Genomic DNA, 10,862 nt, shown 5'->3' with positions numbered 1-10,862 from the left:
ACCCTTCAACAAGTTAGTTGTGATATGTTGCAAGTGAAGCAAAATATACAACAAATCAGACAAGATACACAAACATTAAATGATAGAACATCAAACATTGAAGAAACAGTTAAGAAATTAGCACAAGACAATAAAGAATTTAAAACAAGGGTTGATACTTTGGAGCATGATGTGGGTTCCTTAAGAGATGACAAGGAAAAATTATTTGATCAAATGGCACTGCTGGAACTTAGACAAAAAGAGAGATTTCTAAGATTTAGAGGTATTCCAGAAAAAGCTGGTCAAGACATCAAAAAAGTACTTGGGGAGGAGCTTGCATCACTTTTGGGAATCCCAGGTGAAGAGATGGAGGCGCAGATTGAGGTAGCTTTTCGCATAAATTAGGACTTTGCTACAAGGAATAAATTAGTTAAGGACTGTTTGGTACAATTTAGTTCAAAATCAGTCACTGAGCGGATTATACAAGCCCATTTTGTCACAGCCCTCACTATTGAAACTCAACAGATAAAAATCTTGAAAGAAATACCATCCAGAATTCTAAGGAAATGTAAGGATTACAAATTTTTGACAGATGCTTTGAATGCTAACGGAATACGTTTCAGGTAGGAAATACCTGAGGGAGTTTCTTTCTTTTACAAGGGCAAGAAGAATAGATTCACTGAGCTCCTCAAAGCGCAAGAATTTTGGCTAAAATACAAAAAAAAATTATCCTCTGAGCAACCAGCTCCCTCAACACATAATTCTAATTAGACCAGATGGATTACAAATTGCGAGATCACAGGATTCTCTCTTGGAACATTAATGGGTTAAATACTAAAGCAAAAAGAAATAGAGTTTTTCATTTTCTTAAAAAACAAAATTTGGACATTGTGTGTTTACAGGAGACACACATTAGAAAGCAAGATAGAAAAATTTTGGTTAACAAGGCTCTAGGACAAGAATTTGTTTCCTCAGATAAGAAAAAAAAAGAGGGGTAGTATTTTATGTTAAACAACAATTCGAACCCAAGTTGATTTTTAAAGATGAAGAAGGTAGGCTACTAGCCTTGGAGATTTTAATTTCTGGAATTAAAATGGTGATAATTGGAATCTATGCTCCCAACGAAAAGAAAGTTGAATTTTATAATTATTTGGAACAGAAGATGGCTGAGTTATCGAATGTTAATTTGATTATATTGGGAGACTTTAATGGTGTTGTCTCTACATCTTTGGATAGAAAATCTGATATATTTGAAAGGAATTTACAAGGTAAACTCCCTAAAGCATTTTTTGATTTAGCAGAACACATGGATCTTTACGGTTTGTGGTGAATTAAAAATTCAAATGCAAAAGAATATACCTACTTTTCTGAAAGATATCAATCTCACTCAAGGATAGATATGGTTTGGACATCTAAATCTATTACGCCATCTATGAAAAGAATGGATATTTTACCTAGGACCTTTTCAGATCACAATCCAATTTGTTTTACATGGAAGAAGAAAGGAATGGCTTCATTTCGTTGGAGATTGAATGAGTACCTATTGAAAAAATCAGATGTTGTGGAGAAAGCTAAAAAGAAGTTAAAGGATTACTTTGAATTGAATTTAAATCAAGGAATGGACAATAAAATCGTCTGGGATGCAGGTACAGCGGTTATGAGAGGTTTCTTTATACAGCAAAATGCATATTTTAAAAAGCAAAGAGGATTGAAAAAAGAAACATTACTGATGCAGATTTCCAAAAAGGAAAGAGAATTATTATGGGCTAAAGATAAGAAGACGATCACTCAAGCCATCAAAATGTTATAACAACAAGTCTCTATGTTAGTAGCAAATGAAGTTGAACGGAATTTAAAGTATGCTAAGCAAAGGTCATTTGAGTTCGCAAATAAACCAGGCAAGTTGTTGGCTTGGAAAATTAGATCTGAGGGAAAAAATAACTACATATCTAAAATACTTACAAAAAATGGGCTTTCTTATGATGGTAAGGAAATAAGAGGAGAATTTTTAAAATATTACTCAGAATTATATAAAGGTAAAATAGTAGAAGATACAAAAATTGAGCAATTTCTTAGGACCAAAAATATTCCAAAACTCTCTAAAGAACATATAGAAATTATGAATGCTCCGATAACAATAATGGAAATAACAGAAGCAATAAATCAAAGCAAGGCTAATAAGGCCCCAGGACCTGATGGATTGTCAGCTTTGTATTACAAATCATTGAAAGATCAAATTTCACAGCCTTTGCAATGGACTATGAATGACATTTTGCAAAAAGGGATTATGCTGGACTCCTGGAGGTATGAAAATATTGCAGTAATCCCAAAACCAGATCAAGATTTAACGCAGGTTAAAAATTACAGACCAATCTCACTCTTAAATAATGATTACAAACTTTTTGCCGCCATTTTGACAAGAAGAATGAAGGTTATATTAAGATTTTTTATCCATGAGGATCAAGCTGGCTTCTTGCCAAAGAGACAATTGAGAGATAATGTGAGAACAGTTTTGAGGTATTGGAGTATTATGAAAAACATAATGATAAACAGATGGCGATGATTTTTTTGGATGCAGAGAAAGCTTTTGATAATGTTTCTTGGCAGTTTATGTGGAGACTATTAGATGTAATGGGCGTTGGTAACAATTTTATTAGGGCCATTAAGACAATTTACTCGGAGCAATATGCTAAGATTATTGTAAATGGGGAACTATCAGATGATTGTAAAATACAAAAAGGGACTAGACAAGGATGTCCACTTTCCCCATTGCTTTTTATATTAGTCCTAGAAGTGCTTTGTAGAAGTATTAGAGAAGATGATCAACTACAAGGCCCTAAAATTGGGAAGCAAGACTATAAATTAAGAGCTTTTGCGGATGATGTTGTGTTCTTTTTGGAAAATCCAATGGACAAGATTGGAAGACTCTTGGAAAAAATACAACAATTTTGCCAATTGGCTGGATTTTAAATAAGGCTAAAACAAAGGTTTTGACTAAAAATATGGATCAGAAATCTAAGGTCAGATTTTCTGAAATAAGTGAGTTGAAAGTGGAGAAGAAAATTAAATATCTGGGGGTCTGGTTGACAAATAACAATTCTTTGTTGTTCTCAAATAATTATGTTAAAATATGGAATACAGTGAAAATTGATCTACAAAGATGGTCTAATATGAATTTGTCTTTAATGGGAAGAATCTCAGTGGTGAAAATGAATGTCTTGCCTAAAATGTTATTTCTTTTTCAGACTATTCCTATAATTAACACTTTAACTTGTTTTAAGCAATGGCAGAAGGATATAACTAAGTTTGTTTGGCAAGGGAAAAGACCAAGAATTAATTTTAAGAATTTAACAGATGCAAAGGAAAGAGGCGGTCTTACCCTACCAGACTTAAGGTTGTATTTTGATGCTGTTTGTCTGACGTGGTTAAAAGAATGGATAACATTAAGAAATCCTAGAATACTTGATTTGGAGGGATTTGATAGAAGGTTTGGATGGCATTCATATTTGTGGTATGAAAAAAGTAAAATACATAAAGATTTTTTGAATCATTATGTGAGAAGGAGTTTAATGAGGGTATGGTTAAAATATAAAAATTGGCTGGAACCTAAAACTCTGTTATGGCTATCTCCGATTGAAGCTTTAACACGTAAAGAAGTAAATATGCAATTGCAATGGGGTACTTATAGGGATTTGTTATATTTTCAAGGAAAGGATTGTAAGTTAAAGAGTTTAACTGAAGTTCAAAATTTGGTTAGAGATTGGTTCAGGTATCACCAGCTAAATGAAAGAAAGTTGGATTTGAAGATCAGATGTCGAGATTTGAGAAGGAGCTATGTGAAAATGATGAAAAGTTAGTTTCTAAAATGTACAAGCTTTTGCTTTTGGAGGAGACAAGAGATGAAGTGGTTAAAACGACTATGGTAAAGTGGGCTCAAGATGTGGGGTGCAATATAGAAATGGCAGCCTGGGAAAAATTATGGGGAACTGATTTAAAATTTACAGCATGTTACAGCATTATTACAAAATGATGTATAGATGGTATTTGACACCAAAACAAATGGCATTAATGTATAAAAATGTTTCAAACAAATGTTGGAAATGTGGACACTCTGAAGGTACTTTTTTCCATATGTGGTGGACTTGTAGGAAGGCTAAGGCCTATTGGGACATGATATATAATGAGTTAAAGAAAATATTTAAAATGACATTTCCTAAGAGGCCAGAATCCTTCCTGCTGGGAATAACACAAGGAGTATTTTCTGCAACTGATTTAACATTTTTATGTACGCTTCTATGGCTGCCAGAATAATATATGCACAGAAATGAAAGAGCAATGAACTCCCTTCAAAAGAAGATTGGCTGATAAAAATTTTGGAATACGCGGAGATGGCAAAACTTACAGTATTGATAAGAGATCAAAATTTAGAATGCTTTAAAGAAGATTGGAAACCATTCTTGTTGTATCTAAAGAACTATTTTCCTACTATGGATTTTACAGCAGGGTTTGAAATTTAGTAATAATAGCAGGTTGGGTAGATTAAAATTGTGTTTGTAAGGTTTAAATCTATGTTTTGAATTATTATTAGCAAAGGTAAATTTTATAGTTGATTATTCACGAAGAGGTGTGAGCGGGAAGTCCGTATTTTTTTATTTGTTGTGAATGTTAATGAGAATATTGTCAAAATCAATAAAAATTTAATTTGAAAAAAAAAAGGGAGGGGGGACTTTCAACTTCAGAATCCATAGTACAAAGTTAATGTGTATGGGTTCTTAAAATGCCGAATATACCCTATTTAGTTAATCTGAAGAGCATTTTATTTTCTCTCTAAAAAAAAACACTGCTCCGGGGCTAACCCGAGGGTGCACAATTCAAATGTTTTGATGGGCTGGAACCAACCACAATGGTGTTCAGGGGTCAAGGTCAATTTTCAGCACATTATTCAATTAAAATTCATTATTAAAAATGTTAATACAAGCAATTATTAGGTAGTTGTGGATCTTTCCCCCTTTGACAAGGGACCCACAATTTTAACTAAGGATCATGGCCAGAAAATAGAGCCTGTGTCCTTGCTCAGTCACTGGGGCATCTAGTGAGATCTCCCTTAAAAAATGCCAGCCCCAAACAAATGCAAAATCCTCTCCTCTCTCTCAATTGCTGTTGATTTCATGTTACAATCCTAGTCATACTTACTTAGGAGTAAGCATGACTGGAAGACCTGTGGGGATATTTCCAAGTAAACATGCATAGGATGAGAGGAGAGCTGGTCTTGTGGTAGCAAGCAAGACTTGTCCCCATAGCTAAGTAGGGTCTGCCCTGGTTGCATATGAATGGGAGACCTGATGTGTGAGCACTGCAAGATATTATCCTCAGGGGATGAAGCCACTCTGGGAAGAGCAGAAGGTTCCAAGTTCCCTCCCTGGCTTCTCCAAGATAGGGCTGAGAGAGGTTCCTGCCTGCAACCTTGGAGAAGCCGCTGCCAGTCTGTGAAGACAATACTGAGCTGGATAGACCAATGGTCTGACTCAGTATATAGCAGTTTCCTATGTTTCTGATGGTGCCGCAACACTATAAGCATTGAACGGCAGGGTGGGACCTACTTCCTATAGGTCTTCACATGTCAGGTGGGGTAGGCCTCATGGTACAGGAGGAGGGATGCTCTGGGCATGCCTGGGCATGTTCTCTGGAGGGCTTTCAACTCCTCCCAGCTGTGACATCATAGTTCCTTGCCCTTACTAGGCTATGGCTTCACTTTGCCCTTACTTAGGCTCCGCCCAGGTACGTATACAAACTACTACTGCCATTACGCCTCAGTTTCTGTTGAGCAAAATAAGCTTCGGTACACAGCCTTGCAATTTGTTACATTTCTTCAGCAAATTTCTCTGCCCATCGTCTTACACGTTTAGCTGAGGCATCTACTCATGCCAGCAAAACTGTACTTTTCCACTGACATTTTATCATCTCTTGGCAGCTTTTTAATACTTTCCAATACTCTTTACGGAGATGGGTCAGGCGAGGGGTGGTGTTGTTAATTCTTCTACACCTCTTTAATTGTCCCATTTACTCCTCTGTCATCTGTCTTACCATCTTCATGACAGATTTCATGCTTCTGAAGTATTCTAAAAGTTTTTATTATTTTCTTTGATGTTTTTAGCCGCATGTTCCTCAATTTTTCCTCACATTCTTTATTATCTCCTTGTATTTCTTTTGCCAGAGTTTGTGTTACTTTCTGTTCTCTTCATTTGGGCAGGACTTCCATTTTTTGAAACAAGTTTTACCTTTTATAGCTTCCTTGACTCTACTTGTTAGCCATGCTGGCATCCTCCTTAACTTGATGGTACTTTCCATTCTTTTTGGTATAAATTCTAATGGAGCCTCTATTATTGTGGTTTTAAATATGCTCCATGTGCTCTGAAGCGATTGGACCCTCCTGACTTTTGCTTTCACCATTTTTTTCCACCAAACATTTTTGAGAAGTTTCCGCTTCTGAAATGTCCATGTTGAAGTTTAAAGTCTTCCCTTGCATATATATGCGGAATTTAATCACACTATGGTCATGTTCCCTATTGGTTCCATGACACTGACATCTCACACCCAGTCCTGAGCACCACTCAGGATTAAATCCAGAGTCACCTTCTCTCTGGTTGGTTCCATGACCAACTCTTCTAAGGCACAGCTTTAGCATATCTAGATATCTGTCCCCTTTCTCATTACGTGAATAAGAATTTACCCACTTTATATGAACTGAAGTCACCCATTATTACATCTCTGTCTTTCTTTGGTGTCTCCCTGATTTCCTTCAGCTCCAGGTCACCTTCAGCATTTTGTTTGAGAGGGTAATAACAGGTCCCTAATAACACATTTCTTTTCAGGCCACATGTTATCACCTACAATGTTTGCGCAGAGGAGTTTGGTCTATCTAGATTTTCATGCTTGTTAGATTCTATCCCTTCTATGACATACAGTATTACTCCACTCCCAATGCATCCTTCCCTGTCCTTTCTATAAATTTTATATCAAAGAATAACCATGTCCCGTAGTTCTCACTTTTCCAGATTTTTATTATGCCCACTATATGTTTTCATTTGCAGCCAAGCACTCTAGCTAGCCCATCTTGGCTTGGAGGCTTCTGGCATTTGCATATAAACACCTTTAAAAATATAACACATTTTTGTACTGCCCCATATGCAAGTCCCTGGGTGGTTCACAATATACAAACATAATAGAGTGCTGGACTAGGACCGGGGAGACCCAAGTTCAAATCCCCATTCAGCCATGAAACTAGCTGGGTGACTCTGGGCCAGTCACTTCTCTCTCAGCCCAACCTACTTCACAGGGTTGTTGTGAAAGAGAAACTCAAGTATGTAGTACACCGCTCTGGGCTCCTTGGAGGAAGAGCGGGATATAAATGTAAAATAATAATAATTAATAATAATAATAATAATAATAATAATTCATTAACACAATTAAAATAGTTTAAAATACAGATTAAAAACTCTAAAACTTAAAATTTTAAAACTATAAACTAAAAGCCTGACTAAACAGGTATGGTTTCAGGTCCTTCTTAAAAACATCCAGAAAGGGGGGGCCCCTCTAATTTCATTAGGAAGTGTGTTCCAAAGTCCGAGGGCAACCCTAGAAAAGTCCCGGTTTCGAGTCACACCAACCAAGCCGGTGGCAACTGCAACTAGACCTCCCTAGATTATCTTAATATGTGAAGGAGGAGGAGGAGGAGGAGGAGGAGGAGGCATTCTCTTGGACCCAAGCTGTTCAGGGTTTTATAGGTAATAACCAGCACTTCGTATTTTGCCCAGAAAATTATTGGCAGCAGTGTACTTCCTTTAAAATGGGTGTAATATGATCCCCAGAGACCAACCTGGCTGCAGTTTCCAGACTACAGTGCAAAGGTAGTCCAACATAGAGCACGTTGTAGTGGTCACGTCTGGATGTTACCAGCATATGCATCACTATTTTAAGGACATTTATTTCCAGAAATTGACGTAGCTGGCCTATGAACTGAAGCTGATAGAAAGCCCTCCTTTCAACCTGAGTGACTAGGGAGAGAGTTGGGTCCAGAAGTCCAGATAATCTGCTTTTTCCAAGACTGTCTGGAGCAGAGATGCCACCACCCTCCATGGGAGATTGGAGTCAGGCCTAAAATTGCCTAACACTGAGGGATCCAATGCAGGTTTCTTCAACAGTGGTCCAATAAGTGCCTCCTTGAGACTAAAGGTGGTGCCCATGTTGGTTTGTGGTATTTGCTTTACAGCCATTTGACCTCTTGGTCAAATCCTTCCATCTGCTCTTTTCCCAGTTCTGCTCCATCCATTTTTGGATTATCTGAAACATGTATACCCTTGCACCTTAAGGAATTGTTTGTCAAACAGGATGCTGCCAGTTCCTGATGGTTTTTCCCCAGGCATCATTTTAGAAGCCGCTCTGTGACCTTTTTTATTTTAAGTGCCAGCAGTCTTGAGCCATCTTGGTTCAAGTGAAACCTATCCCTTTTGTATTGGTTTGGCTTGTCCCAAAATGTCCCCCCAGTGCCTAACAAACCAAACACCTCCTCCTGGTACCATCATCTCATCCATGCATTGAGACTCCCTGAGCTACATTTATCTGGCTGGCCCTGTGCGTGGAACTGGTAATATTTTTGAGAATGGTACTTCGAGGGTCCTCAACTTCAGTATGTACCTAGCAGCCTAAATCTGGCTTCCAGGACCTCTGGAGTGCATTTTCCAGCATTGTTGGTGCCAATGTGCATCATGATCACTGACTCCTCCCTAGCACTGTCTTACAGCCTATCAAGATGAAGCATGACATCCACAACCAGGCAGGCAAGTCACCATGTAGTCTAAGTGTCCATCACAGATCCATCTCTCTATGCCCTTAATGAAATAATCACCCACTACTAGGAGGTCCCCACCCCCTGGATGAGTATCCTCTGTGCAAGAGGGTATGGGATCATCATCTAAGAAATGGGTCCCTTCTAAGGGAGAATTCTCCTCTTGCTTGGAATGATGCCCTCCTTCCCCAAGCCCAGTGGCGACAGTGGGGCAGAATATAACTTTAAATCAAAACAAACTCAGCCGTTGCCAGCACCCAACATCCTACAAAGAACCCAGCCCCCCAGATCCACCTCTCCCTATTTTCATCATTATCTTCCTCGAGGGGCCTCTGGGGAGAGGGATGGACATGGCCCCCTCTCCCCTAGCTACACCCCTGCTCCTCCAGTTGGTGAGACAAGATACTATACCAGTCATTGGCTTACATCCAGACTAAATTGTTCATGAGTACTCCCATAGAAATTAATGGGACAAGTGAACTTGTCCAACCAAGATTCCCCTCCATCCATCCACAACCAAAGACTACAAATTTTATGATTATTTACATACAGCTTTTCAAGAAAAGCAGAGGGAAAGTAGACAAGGAGGAAGCTGGCAGAGTTGGGTGCAGAGATGATAGGGGATGAGAAAGCCTTGATGTGAGGAGTGAACTGGAGCTTGTCATCGTTCAGGAACAGAATGAGGAATGACATGAAGGAGGTGCTTGCACTTTGTGATTTTTCTGCTGCTCCTGCTACCCTTTCCCCCACTCTGGGAGCTCAGGGGTAGGGGGAGAGGAGCCAGGAACCATCTGAGAAAGCCCAGCTTCTCAGCAAGGACTGGCAAGGTGGGAAGTGTGCTGTGGCAGCCGCAGCAGCTGAGGAGATAGGACTGGAAAGTGTTGACCAACGCGCTCCCCATGCGGCCTTGTGCACCCTCCCAGGCCACCAGTACCTTCTACTGGGGCTGCGCTGCTCACTCTGTCCCTCTTTTCAGCCACACACACAGATTGCCCACCCACTCTCTTGAGACCCAGAAGAGCCAGCAGGCAGCCTGCATGTGTGGCCAAGAAGAGAGGCAGAGTGAAAACGTGCTCAGCCTCAGGTCTCTGCGACTGGAGTTGAGCGTGCTGCTTTTCACTCTGTCTCTTTTCTTGATGGCCCCGCATGTAGGCTGCCCCCTGGCTCTGCCAAGGCTTAGGAGACCAGACAGGCAGCCTGGGTGTATGGCAGAGAAGAGAGATGGAGTGGAAAGTGGCACACACAGCCCCAATGATGCACTGCGTCTGGGGCTGAGCGTGCCACTTTCCACTCCATCTCTTCTTGACAGTCCTGCATGCAGGCTGCCCGCCCCGAAAAGCAAGAAGGCAGCCTGCATGTGTGCCCATTGAGGAGAGAAAGAGAGTGGAAAAGCAGCATGCAGGCTGCCCACCTGGGGAGCAGGCATGCTCAACCCCAGTTGTGACTCATGGCCTGGAAGGGAGCAGGAGGCCGCATGGGGAGTGTGTTGCTCAACACTTTCTAATCCCATCTACTTGGCCACCACCACAACATGCTTTCCAGCCTTTGAGCTAAACTGGGCCCAGTCTGGCTCGAGTATGAGCACTCATAAGAACATAGTAAGAACATAAGAACAGCCCATCTAGGCCCATCATAATGCCCATCCAGTCCAGCATCCTGTTTCACACAGTGACCCACCAGATGTCTCTGGGAAGCCCACAGGCAAGAGGTATGTGCATGCCCTCTCTCCTGCTGTTGCTCCCCTGCAACTGGTATTGAGAGGCATCGTGCCTCTGAGGCTGGAGATGGCCCACAGCCACCAGACTAGTAACCATTGATAGGCCTTTCCACCATGAATCTGTCTAAGCCCCTTTTAAAGCTGTCCAAGTTGGTGGCCATCACCACATCCCATGGCAAGGAATTCCACAGATTAATTATGCAATGTGTGAAAAAGTACTTCCTCTGGTTGGTCCTAAATTTCCCAACCTTCACTTTCATGTGGTGACCCCTGGTTCTAGTGTAGTGTGTGTGAGATAAAAATTTCACTCTGTCTACCCTC

This window comes from Hemicordylus capensis, chromosome 3 (assembly GCF_027244095.1).
Source record: "Hemicordylus capensis ecotype Gifberg chromosome 3, rHemCap1.1.pri, whole genome shotgun sequence".
Lineage (NCBI taxonomy): Eukaryota > Metazoa > Chordata > Lepidosauria > Squamata > Cordylidae > Hemicordylus > Hemicordylus capensis.
Note: the sequence above shows the minus strand (reverse complement) of the source record.